Genomic DNA, 24,808 nt, shown 5'->3' on the forward strand with positions numbered 1-24,808 from the left:
TTTTCCAAAGCTAACTTTGATGAAAGTATCTTTTCACTAATATCCTTAGCTTTCCTCGTTTCAAAACTGAGGAGCTTTTTTTGAGTTTAGATCTTTTGTAAATAAATGGGATCATAAAATAGTGATTCAACAACATTGTTCAACATCCTTGTTCAACAACAGTCTCAAGGGACTTATTCTCAGGAGCAATATGTTATTTTACAATAGTTGACAGAATTAAGAGATGGAACTGCTAAGTAAAAATTGTTAGTTATCAATCCCAATAATCCCTTCCCCATGCTAGAATACTTTTCATTATAGTACACCCCAACAAAAGTTCTGTGCTTCTCACTTAATAAAAATATGCATAAGACAGGAAAGAGAGAAGTCCTACTGTGAGTTTGTGGTCATTTGAATAAATGAGCTTTGGAAACACTGATAGTTTAAAACTATTATTTTGTTTGTTTGGCACCCTTGAAGTTTTTATATTCTGGGGCAAGGCACAATACGATTTGAGAATCCAGAGAAACATGACTTCCTTTGAAATATGGAAAAGAATACTTGTGAAAGGAGACATTGGAAAGAAAACCAGATATAATGTGTGCTATAAAATTTGAATATAAGTGTCTTTATAAAATTCCTATGTTGGAACGTAAACCCCAGGGTGGTGATATTAAGAGGTGGGGCCTTTGGGAAAGTGATTAAGTCATGAGGCCTCTGCCCTTATAAATGAATTAGTGCTCTTATAAAAGAGGTTAAAGGGAACACTGTAGTGGCTTTTGCCTTCCATTTCTTCTGCCATGTGAGAACACGGCAAGAAGGCACTGTATAACAAACAGGCCCTCACCAGACACTGAAGCTGCAGATGCCTTGATCTTGGACTTCCCAGCCTCCCAAACTGTAAGAAATAAATTTCTGTTCTTTATAAATTACCTGATCTAAGGTATTTTGTTATAGCAGCATGAATGTACTAAGACAATGCACATCTCAAGTAGCTCAATTTTAGGAGATTGCATATATGTGGAAATTGAGTTGAAATTGATTCCTCAAAACTATTTATGGCTGTATGCAACTTTGAAAGCCTTTAAAGGTATAACCCCAGTTTGAAGATTGCAGCTACAATTTTAACTCATTTTGTTCTGCAGCTTTAATCCTCTTACATTATTTTGGTAAACATAGATTTCATGGAGGGGATGGGCTATTTATGATATAGATTTTAATAACTGTAATCTTCCTTAGTTTTTCTTTAAATCTGAACTGATGAAGATAGAGCCTAAAGTTAGAGATGTTTGTGAAATGTTCCCACATGTGTGACCAGCCTGTACCTAGTAAGTTGCTTCATTTTCCCTCACAAGGTCTTCTTTGGGATACAGAACCTTCATTGGGATGGATGGAAAATTGCAGCTTCTTCTAAGTGCTTTGTAACCTGGAATATGTGGAAGCTTTAAAACAATTTCATTGTAAACTTCTAAATCAAAAGTCCTGTTTCTTTCTAAATTTATTTGGAAAATGTCCATGAATACTTAAAAAGAGAATCATGTTGTACTTTTCTTTATAGCTGTGTTTTCCTGTTAGGCCATTGTATGGACTATCTATTTCTGCATAACACTATAACAATTACCCCAAAACTATCTGAAGTAGATATGGATGGTGCCCTACCCATATCCAGTAAGACAACAAACATTTATCATCCCACAGCTCAGTAGTTGTGTGGGCTTGCCTTTTTAATTTACAAAAGTGTTTTACTTTACACATTGATTTGCATATGCCTTTTCATTTAATGATTTATCTTGGAAACCCATCTATATCAGAAAATAGAGATCTACTACTGCTTAGCAACCATGGTCAGAATATACAATAATTTGTTTAACTGTAAGTCTCCTATCGATGCATGCTTTGGATGTCCCTAGGTTTTTGCTATTGCAAAAAAGGTTGTAATTAACATCTTTCCACATATATCACTACACAGTTGTGATTGAACTACCCAGCATCCTCCCAGCTTCTCCCTTCTCAACAGTACCCAGATTTTGTATGTGCCTTTGAGGAAGACAACCCATCTTTATCTTTAGGGGTAGATACCGATTGATTTAATCCATGTAGCAAAGTCATTAGTTCAGAGATATGCCTCTGCCTCAATCCAGTCCAATTATGCTAAATATAAGCATTTTTGCTTGGAACATTGACACTGAAGTGCTTTCTATGTTCTACAATATATGCAGCCCCAATTGGGACTGGTACTCACTTAATGACCACCATGGAAACCATTGTTTGGATAAAATTAATCCTGGAAATCAGAATGGAGTAGAGAGAACCTTCAATGGCATTGCTGAGCTGATGGGTCACCCAATCCAAAATCTATCTGAGGCAGATGTTGTTGGTCACCTACCTATATCCACTTGTCTTTACCACTTCAGTGTCCACTGGCCCAAATTCTAACTGTCAGTACTGAATTTGTTGTCTGAGGGGTTTCTCTTACTACTGGAGTCCTCTGTCTAGCACAACGGAATTAAAGCTCCTTAAGAGAATTTTTCAACCCTGTGCCCCTAGGATGGATTACCTCTGAGGCAATACGCTTTACACTGCTTCTCAGGGTTTTTCTATTGAAGTTAAATTCTAGTTGTCCACAGTGGAAATTAGCTTGATGATACACCCTATATTGGCTGTCATCTCATTCCAGTATCACTTTTCTACTGTTTTGTCTATTTTGTTCACCTCCTAAAATAAGCTCAAATTATAAACCATCTTATGCCTGAATTTTCCAAGTCTGTAAACCAGCAAACCCCTTTTATTGTTTAAGCTGGATGGCATTGATTTTCTGTTATTTGCTAGAAAAAAAGGTTCTAAATAAAACATATCTTTTGTGCGCATATTTGAGGGTCAGTTTTGTGGACATATCTGAGCACTGAGTATTTTGGGGCTAAAAGTACACACATTTTACATTTATACAGACATTGACCTCCAGAATGGTTATAACAATTTGCAAAAGATTTCTCTACAAAAAATATTCCTTGCTATAGTTACCCAGATCGTTCTCTTCTTTACAAAATTCACCAATGGTACTGAGTGCTAAAGTGAATTTGAATAACCTGAAGCTTTTAAAGATCTTCATAACGTGTTCCAGTAACTTACACCCAATCAATTATGCTCTGCACATACGTGAGGATTTTCAATGCCAACCCAACACAGAAGCAGTCTGTTTACTTTTTATGAAGTTTCTTGTTTGCTTATCGATGCAACTCTATGGGAGTTATCTTCCCATTAATAGCTTTGCTTTTACAGCGAATCATTGATTCAACATTGTAGCTGTGTTGAATTAAACTTTTTTGATTGATTTCACATGGGGTGACTAAGTAACATTATATATCATCTTAAATTTTCTTGCAGACTGAGTTGCCTCCCCCTCCTCCAGGCATAGTAATGTCACCATAAGAAGTATTGACAGAAACCTCTTCCCTAGAAAAATATTGAATTTCTTGGCATTTTTACTACCCTGTAGTATTACTTATTATCTAAATGCCATCTTATATAAACAAACTTTAATAGTATACTTAATGTCTTTGAGCCAAAAATAACTGGACCTCAACCTTTTTGATAACAAAAGACAATGTGTTGAGCATCTGTGTTAGTCTGTTTGCACTGTTATAAAGAAATACCTGAGGTTAGGTAATTTATAAAGAAAATATATTCATTTTGGTTCATGGTTCTGCAGGCTGTACTGGAAGCACGGTACTAGCATCTGCTCCTGATGAGGGGCTGAGGAAGCTTCTAACCATGGCAGAGGCAAAGGGGGAGAAAACATGTCATATGCTGAGAAGGAGAGTAAGAGAGAGAGCAGGAAGTTCCAGCCTCCTTTAAACAACACAGATCTTGCATGAACTCATAGAGCAAGAACTCACGCATTATCACGGGGATGGCACCAAGCCATTCATGAGGAATCTGCTACCACGATCCAAACACCTCTCACCAGGCCCACCTCCAACATTGGGGATTACATTTCAACATGAGATTTGGAGGAGACAAACATCGAAATTGTATCAGCATCTATTAATCCAGCCCCATGAGTGCCGTTTAGAATATGCCATGCTTAAAGCCTATAACTTGGCTGTCTCTTGGAGCTCTAGAGAAGGTGAACAGAATCTCCCTTCTCTTATGTCTTCTGCTTCATTGAAATCTTCCTTCCCAAAGCAAGCATTTGGCACACTTTGTATTAGAGGATTTCCCTGCTTATCCTTCCTCCTTGTGAAATCCCATTGACAATATCAGTGAGGTTAACGGCAGAGATTGAGATTTTAGCACTTTTAGTTTAAGAATACCACAGGAAAAACGAGACAAAAGATTTTTATGGGCCAGAAAATGCTCTGTTTTGGTAAATGTTCTCTGTGTACTTGAAAAGGATGTGTATTTTGCATTTTTTGTGTTGCATAAATGCTAATTAGGTCAATTTGTTTAAAGTGTTGTTCAGGTCTTCTATATCCTTATTGATTTTCTGTTAATTTGTTCTTTCAATTATTGATCTGTTAGTCTGATCTGTGTTAGTCTGTGTTAGATCTGTTAGTCTCTTAGTATAATGATGGATTTTTCTATTTCTTCTTATACTTCTATCCGTTTTTAATTGATGTAATAATTCTGTTATTAGCTGCATACGACTTTAGGATTGTCATATCCTCTTGCTGAATTGGACTCTTTATGAAATGACCCTCTTTACTCTTATTTATATTATCTCCAATTAAATCTACTTTGTCTTATATCATTATAGCAACTCCTGCTTCTTTCTTAAAGATTAGAATTAGCATGGCATAACTTTTCTTATATTTTTATTTTAAACCTATTTATAGCCTTATATTTAAAGTAGGTTTCTTGAAAGTAGCATATAATTGGGTCTTGGTTTTTTTAAATCCCGTCTGACAATCTCCATTTTAATTGGATGTTTAAATTATTTAATTTAATATTTAATTAATTATCTGTTGCTGCAGAAGAGTATTATCACAAATGTAGCAGCTTAAAACAACACACATAAGATAAACACATTTATCTCACTGTTTCTGTAGGTCTGGAATTCAGGCACAGTTTAGCTGGGTCCTCTGCTTTAGGATATTTCACAATGTTGAAATCAAAGAGTTAGGTAGGGCTGGGTCTCATCTGAGGCTCAGCTGAAGGAGAATCACTTTCTAAGCTAATGTGGTTGTCAGCAGGATTCAATTCCTTGCATCCTGTCACAATGAGGGTCACTCTTAGTTCCTTGCCGTGTGAACTTCTTCATATGGCAGCTTCTCCATCAAAGCCAGTAAGAGAGACAGTCAATGAGAAAGTCTACTCAAAAGATGGAAGGTATTATCTTATATAACAATCATGGAGGTGACATCTCATTACCTTAACCATATTATATCAGTTAGAATCAAGTCACAAGTTCCACCTGCACTCAAGAGGAGAGCATGAATATACCCAAGGGCATGAAAAGAAGGAGACAGGAATAATTGCAGGCCATCTTAGAGTCTGTTCACCACACATGTTATTATAGATATGGTTGAGATTATATCTAACCTTTTATTATTTATTTTCTATTTTTCTTTTGCTCCTTTTCCCTCTTTTGCTTTCATCTTTCAGATTGAGTAATTTTTGTGACTCCATTTTATCTCCTATATGAATTTTACCTATAACTTGTGTGTATGTGTTATTGTAGTGGTGGCTTTAAAATTTATAGTACATATCTTTAACTTACCATGGTCTACCTTCAAGTAATATTACACTACTTCCTATATAGTATAAGGACCTCACAACACTATCATTTCTCACCTCTTGGTCCTTGTGTTATTGTTGCCACACATTCTACTTCACGTGTTATAAACTTCACAATACATTGTTATTTTTGCTTTAAGTGGCTTATATCTTTTTTTTTTTTTTTTTTTTTTTTGAGATGAGGTTTCACTCTTGTTGCTAAGGCTGGAGTGCAATGGCGTGATCTCGGCTCACGGCAACCTCCGCCTCCTGGGTTCAAGAGATTCTCCTGCCTCAGCCTCCTGAGCAACTGGGATTACAGGCTTGCACCACCACGCCCAGCTAATTTTGTACTTTTAGTAGAGACAGTGTTTCTCCATGTTGGTCAGGCTGGTCTCGAACTCCTGACCTCAGGTGATCCACCCACCTCAGCCTCCCAAAGTGCTGGGATTACAGGCATGAGCCACCGCTCCCAGCCAATGGCTGATATCTTTTAAGGAGACTTACATAATGAGAAAATTTCTTTACATTTATTCATATAATTATCATTTCTAGTGTTCTTTTTTGTGTATATCAATATTTTAATCTCTTATTTTCTGTAATTTTTTTGTAATTTTTTTGTCTCCTTTGGATGAATTCTTTCATTTTTGGAGGTCTTCAAAAGTCTTTTGCCATCATTTTGAAAGATATTCTTTCTATGTACAGAATTCTAGGTTGATCGTTTTTCCTTCCAGTACTTTAGAGATGTTGCCCCATTGTCCTCTAGCTTACATTGCTTCAATGCAGAATCTGCTGTAATCCTTATCTTTGTTTTTCTGTACTTGATATGTACTTTTTTCTTCTGGCTGCTTTTAATATTTCCTCTTTATTACTTGTTTTAAATATTTTGGTTATAGAGTGTCTTGCTGTGCTTTTCTCCATGTTTCTTACACTTGAGATTTGTTCAGCTTCTTGAATCTGTGGGCTTATAGTTTTTCATTAAATATCAAAATTTTGTCAACAATTTCTTTAAATATGTTTCCTGTCCTCTCCATCCCCCTTCTCCTTCAGAGATGATAATTGCATGTGTATTTGTCCACCTGAAATTGTTTCAGAGACCACTGATGCTGTCTTCTTCCCCATTTTATGTTTGTTTTATTTTGGATAGTTCCTATTGCTAAATTGCTTAAGTTTACTAACATTTTCTTTTGCAGTATCTAACCTGCTGGGTCTTCCATGTCTCTATTTATCAGTTTCAATCTTTCCTCTATATTTTGAACAAATGAAATAGTTATAATTTTTAAAAATTTCTCCATTTGTGTCAGCTGTATGTGAATTTCCATTGATTGGATTTTTTTTTTTTTTTTTTTTTCATTTTGGGCCATTTTTCTTTTTCTCTGAATGCCTGGTAATTTTTTACTAGATGCTGGACATTGTGAACCTTATCTTGTAGGATGTTGTATAATTTTGAATTTCTATAAATATTCTAAAGCTTTGTTCTGGGGTACAGTTAAGTTAAACTTAGAAATATCTTGATACTTTTGAGTTTTGATTTTAAGTGTTGTTATGTGAGATCAGAGCACTGTATAGTCTGATGATATTTTTCCCCATGACTGAGGCAAAACACTTTTTAGTATTCTATCCAATGCCCTGTGAATTGTAATTTTTCCACTCAGTCTGCTAGGAATGGATGCTATTCTTATCCCTGTGTAATCTCCAGGGATTTCTCCTTTCAACTTCTCTGGTGTTCCTTCCCTCATGTGCTTGTGCTGGCCCATACTCAGCTGAATACTCAAGAGGAACACTGCAGGTCTCCAGGATTACTTTTCTGTGCAACTCATATACAGCTTATATTCTTGAGAGAAGGGTCTAAGTCTGTCTCAGATTGGGTACTTTAGAAATAGACCCTGAGGTGTGGATTCTTTTGCAAATGCCTTATTGAGGAAGTGTTCTCAGGAGAGGAGATTAAGGGAAGCAAAACAGAAAAGAGTCAAGCCAGGATATGATCTCACCTGGAGACCATCTCAGCCTGATTTTGTATGGGAGCTCTGAAGCACAAACTGCACTACAAAGTTTGTTCCACCTTTAGGCAAGGGTGGGGATATAAGAGCTTTTGTACACACTTGTCACTGAGTTAGTGAAACAAGCTGCCCCTTGCAGGAGATGACCTCCTTAGTGACACATCTCCTAGTAATAAATGATAACAGCCAGCACACACAGCATCTAAAGGATGGATGCATGGACTGAGTATAGGGATCTGGACAGAAAAACAAGATCTCCTATATTGTTTTATGAATCTTTATCCCCTCAATGTCTTATACTTGATAGGCATTCTACATGTGAATGCCTTAAAATATAGAACTGCAGCAATATCACATTTCCGAGAAATAAATTATTTAATTTAGGTACATTTTCTAGGTATTGAAGATTGCACTTTTAAATATTTTTTGATGGGAATGTTTCTGAAAGATATCATATATTGTCCTTACACACCACATAGAAGATAATAAGATCAAAATGACGTTTTTTCATGATGACTCAGGGTGATGATTTAGAAACCTTAAACACTTTGCTAGGGTGCTGATTCAATCAGTAGGATTTTTATTTATAAATCTTTAGGTGAATATTGGAACCCACTGTACAAGGTGATATGGTGAGGCTTTGTGTTCCCACCTAAATCTCATCTTCAATTGTAATCCCCATATCCTCATAATCTCCACATGTCAACGGAGAGACCAGGTGGAGGTAACTGAATAATCATGAGGGTGGTTACCCCCATGCTGTTCTCATGATAGTGAGTGAGTTTTCACAAGATCTGACAGATTTATAAGGGGCTCTTACCCCTTCACTTGGCACTTCTCCTTCCTGCTGCTTTGTGAAGAAGGTGCCTTGCTTCCTCTTTGCCTTCCACCATGATTGTAAGTTTCCTGAGGCTTCCCAACCATGTGGAACTGTGCATCAATTAAAATTCTTTTCTTTATAAATTACCCAGTCTCGGGCAGTTCTTTATAGCAATATGAAAACAGACTAACAAGTCATCTGCTGGACTGTCAGATATACACTGTCACAGCTCTTAATAGTATACTGACTTCTTGCAAGTTTCTTCAACTTCACATTTCTGAGGTCTAAGAAGTTTGATGATCAAAGATGTCAGGTTTGTGAGAAAATAAGCTGCCGAGTTACGTCCTGAGGGCCTCTCCTAGACTGGATTACTGGGCTTTAATGTTTTGGCAATCAACACATGATGTATCAGGTGCTAAAACATGTTGTATTGTGTTCTCATTTGTGATCCTGCTATGCATCCTGGGACACTCTAAGACGCAGCATCTGTGGGAACACTGTATTCAGAGTCCATTCACTATTAATTTATGATTGACTTTTTAGATGAGAAAAAGATTTGAGCTGACAAATATCATCCTTATGGGTGTTAAAGAATTGAAGAAGAGACCAAGTTTTCTTTGGCCTATTTTCTGATTTAGAATCTTTAAAATTCATAGTTGTTTTTACAGTCTGAGATTAGGGAAGATTTTAAAGTAGTGAAGAAATAGAATGGAATGTAAGAAAAGCAGATTAAGTTTGCATCTCAGTGTTTCATGGTCTCTGAAACATTTGTTTGCTTTTTCCAAAACGGCAAGGAATTCAGTGGTACATTCTATGTGGTAAACAGGGACTTATTTATGTCTCTTCCCTCACAGGAAGCTGAAAATAGAAAGTATCCTAATATCCAGAGCTCTTTTTCTACATGATGTAAGAAATGCTCAGGAACTGAATGTGAGTTGCATAGCGAGTGCTGTGATCTACTGAGTGAGTTTGGCACAATGATGTGCTTGAGTCAGCACCATGAGAGCTAATTGTGTGTGTATACCTTTCTAACTCTGCTTTAGTGACATCTCATTGATAGCTAGAAATCGGCCATGGTGGGAATATTTTCACCATAACTGGCAAACACAAATCAGGGCTTTTTTACCCAGAGATTCAATTGTTAAATGTGTACCAGCATATCCCAATCCCAAGACCAGATGCCTTGGCCATAAACACTAATGTTTTGTTCAAGACCATCTTGTTGGACAAAGAAAACAAATTGCTTGAAATGTTTGTCAGGAGAGACATCAGAAAACCTAGTTCCTTCATTTTTTAAAATAACAACGACAAAAAAACTGAGACTCATAACTGAATGGAAATCAAGTTGCCTAAATCAAATATTTAAAGAGCAATGTAGAACCAAGTCTCTTATTTCTGATCAGAGAGTTTTAAAAAATTGTTTTAAATAATACAGATTACTAATGATATAAAGGTAATGTTTTAAAATGAAAAAATATAATAAAATTTAACAAGAAGTATATTAGTAACTAAGTATGTTAATCTTTAATGTATATAATCAGTGATTGAATACTTACTGTGTTCTAGGTACAGAACTGGTAACTTAAGGTATTATCTTGTTTAACCTCTAACACCATCATGTGCATTATGACTGCCACTTTACTAAAAGAATCAAAGATAAGAGGGGTCATGTAACTTGCATGAGTTCACACAGCTAGTGAGTAGCAGAAGCTGGGATTTGAACAAGGCCCTTCTGTCTTCAAAGCCTGCTCTTCTCCATGTGCCAGATTGCCTTTATAAACATGAGATTAGCAGGTTGAGATTGCACCCCAATGTGGAAAATTTTTATTTAATTTTAAAATGCTTTGGAAAATAAAAATAAAGCTAAGCAGAGAAATGAGACTTTCCTCTTGAGCTGCAGTGCTTCTTTTTATAGCATTCTTTCCCATCTCCTCATAGAAATCTATACAGAAAAACAGCAAAGCTACAGCAGGTAGCTTTGTGACTCTGCAATGTTCCCTTGAGCTTGCAAGATTCCTGCTGTGTCACATTGGCTTGGCCCTGCTGGGAAAATATACTGATCGGGCCTTGATTGCTCCACTGATAACCTACCATCTATCAATTTGGTTAAATATGTGTCTTATTCGTTTATGTGGCCTATTGGAGGGAAATTTGACACAGCTTCTGATTGCCTTCTAGGAAAACAAGTTTTATTTTTTGCTAAGTTTTGTCCACGTGTGTGTGTGTGTGTGTGTGTGTGTGTGTGTGTGTGCATCTGCTTGTGTGTTTAATCCCCTAGTTTATAACAGAAATTCTTCGTTGAAACAAAAGTAATTCTTTATGGATACAATGTAACCTTAAACTCTCAGTATATAAGAACACTTTCTTACTTCCTTCCTTTTTTTATTTTTGAGGCGGAGTTTCACTCTTGTTGCCCAGGCCAGAGTGCAATGGCACGATCTTGACTCACTGCAACTTCCACCTCCCGGGTTCAAGCGATTCTCCTGCCTTAACCTCCCGAGTAGCTGGGATTACAGGCACCTGCCACCACGCCTGGGTAACTTTTTGTATTTTTTAGTAGAGACGGGGTTTCACCATGTTGGTCAGGCTGGTCTCGAACTCCTGACCTCAGGTGATCCACCTGCCTCAGACTCCCAAAGTGCTGGGATTACAGGTGTGAGCCATCATGCCCGGCCTGAACACTTTCTTGAATCTGAGAAATTCACTTCCTTGAGCTTGCTAAATAGTTTTTAATTTGTAATATTCTTAAAAGACAAAATATTCTGCATTTTTGGGTGAAGTAATCGTTTTAGAATGTGTTCCCAAATTGCATTGTCAATTCAAACCTGGCAATAGTTCAGGTAGGCTATAAGAAACAGATGAAAAGGTTTGGAAGCATGTGTTTGCACTAGGGGCATGAGGCTGGGAGGGCTATACTGGAGGCTATTTCAAAACAGCCGTATGTCTGGGAGTAAATCTGGGAATCCAAGGTGAAATGCAGACTAAACTGCTCATGTGATGCTATATTGGATAAACAGAGGCACTCATATATTTGGGCAGGCTGAGTACAACTACATTCATCTTCAACTTGAGAACAGTCTTTCTCTCTCTGGTAAGATTCTCCTGGTTGGCTCAATGTGCCCCTAAAGTAGGAACAGACAGTGAAGGCCAGAGGTGGAGAAGTGGAGTGTGACTGGAAAACAATTCAGATCTTTGAGACGATCAGGACAGTGGTGTGATGACAGAAGACTCAGTCAGATATTCTTATTTAGACTATTCTGGTCTCTACAGCTGGTTGTTAAACCACCACATAACAAGGGCTTAAGGAATAACAATCTTTTCTTAAAATTTAACTTTTATGGCCGGGCACGGTGGCTCACGCCTGTAATCCCAGCACTTTGGGAGGCCGAGGCAGGCGGATCACGAGGTCAGGAGATCGAGACCATCCTGGCTAACTTGGTGAAACCCCATCTCTACTAAAAATATAACAAAATTAGCTGGGCGTGCTGGCGGGCGCCTGTGGTCCCAGCTACTCGGGAGGCTGAGGCAGGAGAATGGCGTGAACCCGGGAGACGGAGCCTACAGTGAGCCAAGATCACGCCACTGCAATCCAGCCTGGGCGACAGAGTGAGACTCCGTCTCAAAAAAAAATTTTTTTTTTAAATTTTTACATTAAGTTCTGGGGTACAGGTGCAGGATGTGCAGGTTTGTTATATAGGTAAACGTGTGCCATAGTGGTTTGCTGCACCTATTAGCCCATCACCTAGGTATTGAGCCCAGCATGCTTTAGCATTTTTCCTAACGCTTTCCATCTCCCCACTCCACCCCACAACAGGCCCCAGTGTGTGTTGTTCAATATGGGGGTTGACTGGACTCAGGTAGGCGGTTTGTCCTGGGGTTTCTCAGTCAGATAGTGGCTGAGACTGGAACCATCTTAAAGGCTCCTTCACTCTTATGTCTGGTGCCTGGGTTGGGGAAAACCAGACAGCCAGGGGCTGGAACAGATGGGGCTTCTTGGGCATCTCTTTCTCTATGTAGTCCCTCCACCATGGCACATACAGGGCTGTGTTAGGATGTTTTTGAGCTGTTATAAAGAAATACCTGAGACTGGGTAATTTATTTTAAAAAGAGGTTTAATTGGCTCACGGTTCCGCAGACTGTACAAGCATGACTCTTTGGGAAGCTTTCAATCATGATGGAAAGCAAAGGGAGAGCAGGTATGTCACATGGTGAGAGTTGGAGTGAGAGAGAGCAAGGAGGAGGTCCCAGATTTTTAAACAACCAGATCTCATGTGAACTAACTGAGCAGGAACTCACTCATCACCAAGGAGATGGCGCTAAGCCATTCATGAGGAATCCACCGCACCAATCCAATGCCTCCCATCAGACCTCACCTCCAACACTGGGGATCACATTTAAACATGAGATTTGGAGGGGGCCTACATCCAAACCATAGCAAAGGCAGCTGTACTTCTTACATGGTGCATACCAGGCACATAGAAGAGTACCTTAATGGTAAATATTATGTTCATCCACAGGGATTCTGAGTTTAGAATTCCAAGCAAGCAAATTATAGGTAAACACATCATTCTCCTTATAGTAGACTATATAAGGCTGACCTGTGGGACAGGAGAGTGTGGGGTGTGAAGATGTGTGCTTGTGTGTGTGTGTGGGAGGGGTGCTGAGTAAACAATCTTATGATTCCCAGCATCCCCTCAAGGCTCCTCTTGCTCCTGGCTGGAGAGGGAAATTCACAATGTCCTGTCCCTCTCCACCTCCAGCTTCTTCTTTGTAATCTGAGGTTTTTTGTGGCCATATATTGCCTTTGGTCCTCCACAAGGAAGCATGTCTAACTACCAAGTTGCACAGTAATAATTGAGCCTATCCTAGAAGAGGCTATGAATTTTCCTTGGTTCTAACCGTGCCCAAGTGGCTGAGCCTTCAAAGCTTATAAAGTTAGCTGAACTCAAACATAGGAGGGTATCTTGTTTTCTGTTAATTGGCTATAAAATAGAATTACTGTAAAAGTAAAACCATGTTGGGAATCAATCAAGGACTCCTTGATCTAAATTTGGAGAATGAAGAAGGCTTTTTTCAAGACATGTAGGAAGGGTAGGCATTTTCCCAGGGGAACTGAACCTTGCGAGGCTAGAGTTCAACTGTATTGTGTGTGTGGGTGTGTGTGTATATATATATATATATATTTGCTTAACCCTTTTAAAGCCAATCAAAAATTAATTTGTATATCCAGCACTAGAAGTTTGTTTTATTCACTCATCATTAAGGTGGTGTTTGTTTGGTTTTAAAAGAACTTTGGATGCTTTTCTTTGAGCTTTTCTTTGTGGTAATTAAGTTAATTGAGAGAAGTCAGGGTCCTAAGGTTTGAGAAATGAAATTATTGATCATCTTCTTATTCAGGGAGTTTAAAGTTCATTTCAGAATCATAAGTAAAGGAGAGATGACAGGTCCAGTTTTATGAACTAAGGCACTGGCTTCAGCCATTTAAGGAAATTAGCCAAAGCCCAGTTTCTAATTGTCTTGATCCAATTGTGTGAATTATTCCCATTTTTTGCTTTGCTCATAAAAACAACAGGACACACATTTATTGTAAAGGATAATTCATTTATTAAGAGCATCTTTAGTGCAGTTTGACCAAAGGTCCTGTTCTGGGGAATTTATTAAGATATCTCTTGGTTTCTTCTGTTCTCTAGGCCTGGGATCTTCCTCCTGTTCTTCTGTATCTCTGTGACTCTCATGCGTCCTTGAAGACCCTACCGGGGTCCTGATGGATATCTCCACTCCTCAAATTGAGTAAGTTGCCTTGTTTCAGTGGGCATAGGCCTACTATGCACCCATTTCTTTATGGTTTTCATCACTTGGAATGAAAGCAAGCAATTATCTATTCAGATGATCTGTCTTCTCACTAGATATGAGCTTTCTGAGGACAGTAACTTTTTTATTCAACAGTGTACTCTCATACTCAAATAAAATTATGTATGCAAAGGAGAAACTGTGCCCCAAATTGAAGGCAGATGGTATGCACCCAATAATAAAGTGGGAGTATGAGCCGTTTTGATGACTGAAATGTAGTTGTCCCTTGGTATCTGAGGCAGATTGTTTCTAGGACCCACCTCTGATACCAAAATCCATGGATGCTCAAGTCCCACAGTTGGTCCTGTGGAATAGTGTATTTTCTATCTGTGTTTGGTTGAATCTAAAGATGTGGAACACACAGATATGGAGGGCTGACTGTGTAATTTGTTATGCATGTTGCAAATCGATAATCATTTATGGACTAAATCTAATAACCAAACTGGGAATTTTGCCATAATTGGATTTTATCATCTGTAATCCCTAGCTGATTGATAAATAACGTAGTAGTGATCTGTTGTGTGGAGATCATTGGGAGTTATGTCAGAAACTGCCTACAAGAAATAATAAGAATTTAAGAAAAACACAAAACGGATAGCACAATATCTGATGGTACAAAATAAAACATACTACTGTGATTGAACTACTATCCGAATGGATATATAGGAGAGACAAGAAAGAGGGAAATTAAGCCTAAATTATTTCTCCTCTTCCTCCTTCTTTTCTTCCTCTTCCTCTTTTTCTTCTCCATCTTTTCTTCTTCTTCTTCTTCTTCTTCTTCTTCTTCTTCTTCTTCTTCTTCTTCTTCTTCTTCTTCTTCTTCTTCTTCTTCTTCCTCTTCTTCTTCTTCTTCCTCCTCCTCTTCTTCTTCTTTTCTTCTTTCTTCTTTCTTCTTGCATTGGGATCTCGCTCTGTCACACAGGCTGGAGTGCAGTGGCATCATCATAATAACTCACTGCAGCCTTGACCTTCTAGGATCAAGCAATCCTCCTGCCTCAGCCTTCCGAGTAGTTGGGACTACAGGAGTGAGCCACTGTGCCTGGCTAATGCTTTATTCTCAATCCATAAGAATTCATTGACTGTCTATTTGGTACCAAGCATCATGATGCACTCAGGGTCCCCTAGAGAGGAATAAAACTTTATTTGTGACTGAAAAAGTTTAGAGATTAGTGAAGAAAATAAGCATGGAAAAAGTCAGTTTGGAAAATTTCATAATACAAGTATATTAATAGTGTGTTTTCAGTACAATGGTAGAGTGCATGTCAGGAAATTTTACTTTGAATTACTGAAAGTTTTGTGGCGAATTGAGCAACGAGAAATAACTCCCTAAGCAGAGAGTGATGGGAGGAAAAAAAGCCTGTGTAAAGGAAGAAATGTTACTGACTAGGGATTTTTGAAATCAGGAAATGATTTTAACTGTCCCCAAGTCTCAATCTCAATGACAAAGGGAAGCAGGGGGGTTCAAGTCTCACACCAAGATGATACAGTCAAGATAATCTTTGGAAACTGCTCTTGTCTCCTTAAAGATTAGTTGAGTGGGGTGGGGTGTATTTATCTGAATTCCATGACTGGTCTTTGATAACACTTTCAGTCATGCACATTGTATCATTAGGATTGTAGCTGAAGCTCCTGTCCTCCCCTGTGGTACCTCTATAACCCCAGGAAGCTGGTCAGTTTCTGGTGGTTTCTAGCTACCAGAGGCTCCACCAGGCTGATTTTAATGGGCATTGTTCCTCCCAGACTCCCCTGGAGATATCTCCTTCCTCTCTTACCCGTAAGAGCCGACTTAACATGTTTCCTCTTTGGAGGGGAGGACAGGAGGATATTCCTGTACTGGGGTGAGCATCCAGACTAGCCAAGAAACTGATCCTTCTGCCACCTTATTTTAAAGCCAGAGTCTAAGGTGACAGCAGGTATTACCCATAATGATGTGGGGAGTGGGGTGTGTGCTTGGCTGTGGATTAGAATTGCATTATTTTTCTTTCAGTTATCTTATTTTTTTTTGCTTCTGCTGTCACCTCAATTACAATCTCACAAATATACCTCCTCTTTTTATTACAGCAGCATATATTTATTTCTGGGTTTAATTAATTTTGGCATCCTTCAATTTCACATTCTTCAAAATAATGACTATGGGATGCCATTATCTAATGACTGATGAGTTCTCTATTCTGCCAAGTCATTGTCTCCTATTTAGGTTGTTGTTTTTTAAATGCTAGGTTGTATAAAAAGCATTATGTATGCTAGGGAGAAACTGTAGTTCAGAGATGGTGACAGATCTGACATTTGAATCCAAAGTCTGTGTCTTTGCACCAAGTCCAAGCAAAAGATCCAGTAGATGAAATTACTGTCTGGAATCTTGAGAAATCGGCAATGTCAGGAGAGCTTCCAGGTGGTGAGAGCTGGGCAAATGATCTTTTTCTTTTCCAATAAGGAGGAACATTCTTCAAACTATAGGTTGATTTGCTTGCTGTCAATCCTTGGAATAAAAAGATGGATAGGATGAGCTAAGAGAGCTTATACAATGGAATGGTTTGACTTTCTGATCCCCTGTACTACCACTGCTCCTGGTTCATATCTCTAGTGAGAGAGAAGTGAAGCACTGAATAAGAAGATATCACTAATAATTAAAGAATCAAAGTGTCAACAAAATGATAGATTCTTCATGTATTTCTGAAAGAATACAAAACAAAAAACACCATTATGACTCCTTTCTAAGGCGTGTAACAACTCTCCTTTATGTGGCTTTGGGAATTTGCCTATTTATGACACAAGATCCAGCTTCTTCTCCTGAACCTAAGGGTCATAAGGCTCTCTTCCTTGTTGACCAAAAGGCAATTTCCCCGTGGCATCTTACTTTCTTTTTGAATGTAAAATAAATTCTTAAGTGTCAATGTTTGCAGGAACAAGAATGAGTTATTCCTAGCCTCTGATTGGTAAAAATTTCCCTTCTTTTTATCTGCAATAAAGTTTTTATAGATGATGAAGTCTGATTTTTAAATTCTGAGCTACAATAGCAGCATGTATAAAATTATGCTATAATTATGTGCTTATATATCTGTCTCTCCCACTAAACTGGGAACTCCCTAAAGGTTGGAGTTGTTTGTCATTCATTTATATATTGAAATGCGTATAACAGTGCCTGCACCTAAGAAACTGCTAACAAATGGTTTTTCCATATAAATTCATTCATTCATTCATTCATTCATTTATTCGCATTATTCAGTCTCCCTGGATTTTACTTTCCCTACTTTTTATTAGAATAACAGTATAAATAGCACCTGGCAAATTGTCAGACACATAGTAGATACTCAATAAATGATATGACATTCCTTCTCCCTGTTCAGAGACGCAATCCATCAAACCTGAAGAAGTAGATGTTATTTAGAGTAGTTGAGTATTCTGGGACATTGTTCTCATCCATTTTAGACCCATGTGTATCAGCTTCAAGTTTAGCCTCCTATACATTCCTGTCCTTGGCCAAGGAACATAAGGAAAAGGCTTCCTGGGATGTACTGCTTTCTCTGTCTTACATGAACATGATTTGTGTACAGACTGCAAGCCTTGTTACTCTTGCTTGTTGTGGTGGACATAGCTGTAAGTAACCCCTAACCTTCCAGACATGACTTGTTCTGTTCCAAGCCCCTCTTTTATTTATCCTTGTTAAACATCCTCTTTTCTAATTGTTGTACGTGCCCTTTTATGCATTTGAGTTAATCAAATGACTGTTGTTCATGTTCCACTTCGATCAGAGAGGTTCAGAAATATGTAATGGTTACAAAACAGAAACATGATAAAATATCATGTCACAAATATAGTTAAATTAGTATGTGTGATTTGAAATCTTATTAATGCATTAAAGTACTTCATTTTGGCCCTGTCTATTTTTAAATGTCCAAACACATTAATAAAAGATCTGTGAATTTTTTAAAATGGCTTTAAAAAAAAAAAATCAGGATCCTGAGGGCCTAAATCTTTAACTTGATTAAGGAATTCAGGTCCATAGCTCCTTGTCTGCAGTTCTGAAATTCCCCCAAAACTGACAAGCTGAAGTTTTGTTTGTAACTTACTTGGTGATAAAATCTGAGCTGAACTGAAGAGAGGTTATTTATAGTCTTTCTTTATCCTACTTGGTGTGAATATTTGTTTCATGGAAAAATATCAATGTTTGATTACTGTGTGCTGCCCCAGGCCTCATTGCAAATGTTGTTTAATATATAGTCTATGTTCTCTACAAACCTCCTAAAATCTGAAAAGTCTAGGTTTTGAAACATATTTACTCCCAACAGTTTCTTTAAGGTTAGGGATCATCCACCTATAGTTACCAAACTTCACCTCTTAGGTGTTGGTATTGTATATAAACATTTGTGTGGAATTAAGTTCCATCATCTTTGATTATATTAGTTTCAAAGAATATTCAAAATAGTTCCCACCTAACAAAGCATTTATGGATGAAATAATTTAATGCCTGGTGTTTGTTCAAAATAATATGGGAGAGAGGAAGTTGTTGTCAGGAATTTTGAAGACTTTCAGATTTTACCCTACTTGCCAGGCTCACAAGTTACTCTGCCAGTTTTATGGATACTGGCAAAAGACACAAGGCTCTTGAGTTAGAGAAAAAGGACTTTATTATTCACAGAACAGAAAGCAGCATGAGTTTTATGTTCACATCAGATCTGTCTTGCTTTTCAAGTCTCATGGAGGCAATGCAAAGTGGCTTAGTTGGATATTGTGCAAGCAGTAGGTCTGTATCACAGCTGGGGAAACTTGAGCTTAGGGAACATGGATCTTTTATAATGGGAAGTTAGCAAACTGTCTTGACTTTGCTTTGGAGGGAGACATAGTGGTCAATAAACAAATATGCCCTCTACTCTGAAGACAGACACTATCTTTGTCATCCAAGACTCTTTGCTATACAAACATCCTTAAAAAGAGTTTATAACAAAGTCAGTGAACACCTGTGCTCACAAGATATGAGGAAACACAAGAGACCCATGGAGACTTATCTCCCAACAATCATGATGGTAGGGAGGAATACATGAAAAACGATTAGCTGTGATTTGATAATTATTAAAACTGGGTGATGGGTACATTGAAGTACAGTCTACTTTTGTATATGTTTGATGTTTTCCATAGATAAGTTAAAAAAAAAGCAGCTTTATAAGTAAAGTGCTATGCGATACTCTACACATGTATTAGGCCATTCTTGCATTGATATAAATAAATACCTGAAACTGGATAATTTATAAGAAAATAGATGCAATTGGCTTACCGTTCTGCAGGCTGCACAAGCATGGCACTGGCACTGCTTGGCTTCTGGGGAAGCCTCAGGGAGCTTTGACTCATGGTGGAAGGTGAAATGAGAGCATGCATATCATGTGGCAAAAGCAGGAGCAAGAGAGAGACTGAGGAGGGAGATGCCACACACTTACAAGTGACCAGATCTCATGAGAACTCAGAGTGAGAGATCATTTATCATGAAGGGGATGGCCCAAGCCATTCACGAGCAACCTGCCCCATGATCCAAACACCTCCCAGCAGGCCCCACCTTAAACTTGGGGATTACAATTCAACATAAGATTTGGTGGAGACACACATTCAAACTGTATCATTCTGCCCCGGCCGCCAAAATCTCATGTCCTTTTCACACTGAAAAATACAAGTATGCCTTCCCAACACTCCCCCAAAGTTTTAACTCATTCCAGCACTGACTCAGAAGTTCAAAGTCCAAAGTCTCATTTGAGACAAATCAAGTCTCTTCCACCTATTAGCCTGTAAAAATCAAAACAAGTTGGTTACTCCCAAGATATAATGAGGGTACTAGCATTGGTAAACATTCCTATTCCAAAAGAGAGAAATCAGCCAAAAGAAAGGGTCACAACCATTTAGCCAGTCTCTACAAAGTTCCAAACTTTCCCTCATCTTCCTGTGTTCTACTGAGTCCTCCAAATTCTTCCAACCTCTGCCTGTTACCCATTTCCAAAGTCACTTCCACATCAAGTATCTATAGAAATGCTCCACTCCTCAGTAAAAATTTTCTTTTTTAGGCTGTTCTTGCATTGCTATAAAGAAATATCTGAGACTGGGTAATTTATAAGAAAAGAGATTTCATTGGCTCACGATTCTGCAGGTTGTATAGGAAGCATAATGCCATCATCTGCTTCTGGGGAGGCCTCAGGAAGCTTACAATCATTGTAAAAGGCAAAAGGGGGAACAGGCACATCGCATGGAAAAAGCAGGAGCAAGAGAGAGCGGGGAGGTGCTACACACTTTTAAATAAGCAGATCTCAAGAGAACTCCTTCACTAGCATGAAGACAGCACCAAGCCATGAGGGATCCACCCGCGTGACCCAAACACCTCTCACCAGGCCCCACCTCCAGCACTGGGGATTACAATTCAACATGAAATTTGGATGGGGATAAATATCCAAGCTATATCACCATTTAAATCACAATAAAAAATGCCCAAGGAGATGGCGTTAATAACTCACCATCTCACATGTCTACCTCACTGAACAAATGTCTGAGATCTATTCAGCAAATGTTCTTGGAGGCTGGTTTGTTAGAGTATTGACAAATTCAGTGTGATTAATTCAAATCTCTATAGGTTCAATAAAACCAACTGTGAAAGTCAGGAACATTGGAGAATGGTAGAAAACGATGCTTCAGCCAGGCGCGGTGGCTCACGCCTGTAATCCCAGCACTTTGGGAGGCCGAGGCAGGCGGATCACAAGGTCAGGAGATCGAGACCGCAGTGAAACCCCGTCTCTACTAAAAATACAAAAAATTAGCCGGGCGTGGTGGCGGGCGCCTGTAGTCCCAGCTACTCAGGAGGCTGAGGCAGGAGAATGGCGGGAACCCGGGAGGCGGAGCTTGCAGTGAGCTGAGATCAGGCCACCGCACTCCAGCCTGGGCGACAGAGCGAGACTCCATCTCAAAAAAAAAAAAAAAAAAAAAAAGAAAACGATGCTTCAGTTTCTAAGTTTTGGGGAGCACAAGGCACATTTTATATATACATAAATATATATACCACAATATACATGTAACACATACATTAATGTGATCATATGTATATAAGTAAGATGGAGGCAAAGATGGAGGCAAAGGAGACTTCATTTATGTACACGGCCTTTTATTCACATGAACAGTAATCAGAGTGTCAAAAAAGGAAATCTTGAAAATAATGCTAATGTAAGTGTTTTCACCAAATATATGTCTTTAGAATATATATGCTTTAGTAAAACATAAATACATTCCTGTTCTAAAAACAGAGGTGTCTAGACTCAAAAGTGAATGTCTTATTCCCCACAGAGCAAGCACTACCCCCTCTCCAATTTCCCATCTGCCTCCAGAGAAGTAATTGCTGTTAACAGTTTGGTGTATACTCTTCCAGGCTAGTTTCTATAAATTTACATACATTAATATGTAAAAGTACAAATATAGTTTTTAAAGCATAAATGGGATTCTTCTGTGCATACTTTTATATACCCTACTTTTTTCATTTGAAAGTTTCTTGGAGATATTTCAATTTCAGTATATATGAAACTGTTCCCATTTTAAAATTTGTTGCATAAAATTTATAGAATGGATGTATCATATTTGAAATATCCAATCTAAGCTCATCTTGCACCGCTGCTAAGAATTTTTCATAGTTATTATGAACACGTATCACAACTGCCTTCTGTACCAAATAAGCTTCATGGACCAGTTCCTGCCCACCTGGGTCTATAATCTAAGATAATGTTGACACAAATATATATTGAGAACACATTCTCTTTATGTATCAAGAGTCTCGACACTATTTTTTTTTTTATTATGAGGCTTATCTTAAATTCTCTTGCTAAATTGTATAGGAAGGGAGCTTAAAGAGGAATAGGATATTTACATAGTCTCAGAGTATCTCCTCACCAGTCACTTATTAGTTATGAAAGGAAAATCTATATGGTGAAGGAACCAAACTTTAACCAAATGACCAAAATTAGCATCACCATTAAGGCCAAATGGGCATCACATGCCTCTGGCTATGAGACCTTGGGAAAGATACAATATCACTTACGTGGTATTCTTGCTAGATGTGCATTACTTGGATCAAATCATGAGAAAACATTAGATAAACCTATATGAAGGGACATTCTGTAAAATAAGTCACCTATACACTTTAAAATAATGAATGAAATATAAATACTGATGAAAGAGGCTTAGGAACTGTTTCAGATTAAAGGATACTAAATATACATGGCAACTAAATGTCATGTATGATTCTGGACTGGATCCTGTACCAGAAAAGAATTGCTATAAAGTACATTGTTGGAATAACCAATAAAATTGGAATATGGACTATAGATTAGCTAAAAATACTGTATCGATGCTAGATTTCCTAATTTCAATAACTGCACCGTGGTCATGCAAGATTATATGTTGGAAATATTTTAGGCTATGTTAGGAAATACAGAAAATACACACTGAGGGATTAAGGAGTAAGTGAATATGAATACGTCTGCACATGGTTCAGAAAAAAGTATGTGTCTGTCTCTGTGTGAATGTGTGTGTGTAGACAGAGAGAGGGACTATAACATGAATGTGGCAGATTATTTTAAATGAGTGACTATGGACATGGATAACAGGTACAAGTAAATTCTTTTTGCTATTTTTGCAACTTTTCTCTGAAATTTAAATTACTTCAAATTAAAACATTGAAGTACGTGTCTTGGTTTCACAACTGTAAAGAGACCTGCAGTGGATAAGTCATGCATTGAAGTGCATTCAAGAGATGGACGTGGAACGTAGTTCAACCTCTTGTCTTCTTGGGGTGAGTTCTGATTACAGGACTTTAAGGAATGGTTCTTTTTCAATAGGTTTTCCAGAGGTATTTTATATATCTCACAATTAACTGTCAAAACACTTCAGTTTCAGAAATGCAAACAGCTGAGTAGCTATTAATTTACAGATGCAGGAGAAAAACTTGTATTTTAAATGGTAAGTTATTGTTTTAATAAAACATTGTCTTGCATCAACCTGTTGTACTAATTCTCCTTTTCAGGGGCTTTTCACTAAGCTGTGCCTATGCAGATAAGGTTGCCCCCACTTTTAATTCTTTACTTTTTGTAATGCTGATGGAGTTTGTGAACAATGGCTCAAGTGAGCATGGCTTAAGTTTAGAGAAACATACAAACATAGAAATTATTTTAAAAGATCTATAATCTCTCCTGCTTATCTACCTGTGAATTGCTCCAAGGAACTGGCAATAGCAATTATTTTAACAGCTTTATTGAGATATAATTCACATACATACATTTTACCTATTTAAAGTGTACAATTCAATAGTTTTTAACATATTCCCAGAGATGCAACTACCCCCACAATCTAAATCTAGAACATTTTCATTTCCCCCTAAAGAAATCCTGTATCCATTAACAGTCATTCTTCATTTGCTGCTCCCCCTTGCCCTAGGCAACCACTAACCTACTTTCTGTGTCTCTGGATTAGCCTATTCTGGACATGGCATATAAACTGAATTATATACTGTGCGGTCCTTTGTGTCTGGCTTCTTTCATTTAGCATGATGTTGTCAAGGCTAATTCATGTAGTGTGTATCAGGACTTCATTTCTTTTTATTGTCAAATAGTTCATCATGTGGATATATGAATTATGTAATTCATAATTATGAATAATGTTGCTATGAACACTGTGTGGATGTGTTTTACTTTTCCTTGTATATATATCTAGGAGTGGAATTGCCAGATCATGTGATAACTCTGTGTTTAACATCTTGAGGAACTGCCAGACTGTTTTCCACCATGGCTGCATCATTTTACATTCCCACTAGCAATGTTTAACAAGGCTTTCAATTTCTCCACTTGTTATTGTCTGTCTTTTTTATTATAACCGTCCTACCAAGTGTAAAGTGGAATCTCATTGTGATTTGGGTTTGCATTTCCCTAATGACTAATGACGTTGAGCATCTTTTCATATGCTTATCAGCCATTTTTATATCTTCTTTAGAGAAACATCTATTTAGGTCCTTTGCCAATTTTTAATTGGATTATTTATCTTTTTATAAGTGAGTTGTAAGACTATATATTATAGATACAAGTTCATTATTGGATATATAATTTGCAATAGAAATTTACACAGGTTGGCCATCATTCGGCTGCTTTTCTTCACTTAAAAATTTCTTGGATATATTTCAATTTCAGTACGTATGGTCCAGTCTCAATTTTAAAAGGACTGTTTCAAAAAGTACAGATACTCCCCTACTTATGATGGGGTTGCAAGTTGCATCCTGTAAAACCTATTATAAGCTGAATATTTTGAAAATGCATTTAATTCACCTAACCTACTGAACATAATAGCCTACTTTAGCCTAACTTAAATGTACTCAAAATGCTTACATGCCGGGCGCGGTGGCTCAAGCCTGTAATCCCAGCACTTTGGGAGGCCGAGG

The 24,808-nt window shown here is 37.8% G+C and overlaps 1 long non-coding RNA gene across 1 annotated transcript in view; it reads left to right on the forward strand.

The window, feature by feature from the left end:
- The window catches only part of LOC144338543 (uncharacterized), a 232,773-nt gene that overhangs the window by 130,686 nt on the left and 77,279 nt on the right, over positions 1 to 24,808 (forward strand). Inside the window, exon 2 of the long non-coding RNA XR_013412738.1 lies at positions 14,205 to 14,304. This is a non-coding gene — a long non-coding RNA (uncharacterized LOC144338543). The remainder of the gene's footprint in view (positions 1 to 14,204; positions 14,305 to 24,808) is intronic.

Source organism: Macaca mulatta, chromosome X, assembly GCF_049350105.2.
Source record: "Macaca mulatta isolate MMU2019108-1 chromosome X, T2T-MMU8v2.0, whole genome shotgun sequence".
NCBI lineage: Eukaryota > Metazoa > Chordata > Mammalia > Primates > Cercopithecidae > Macaca > Macaca mulatta.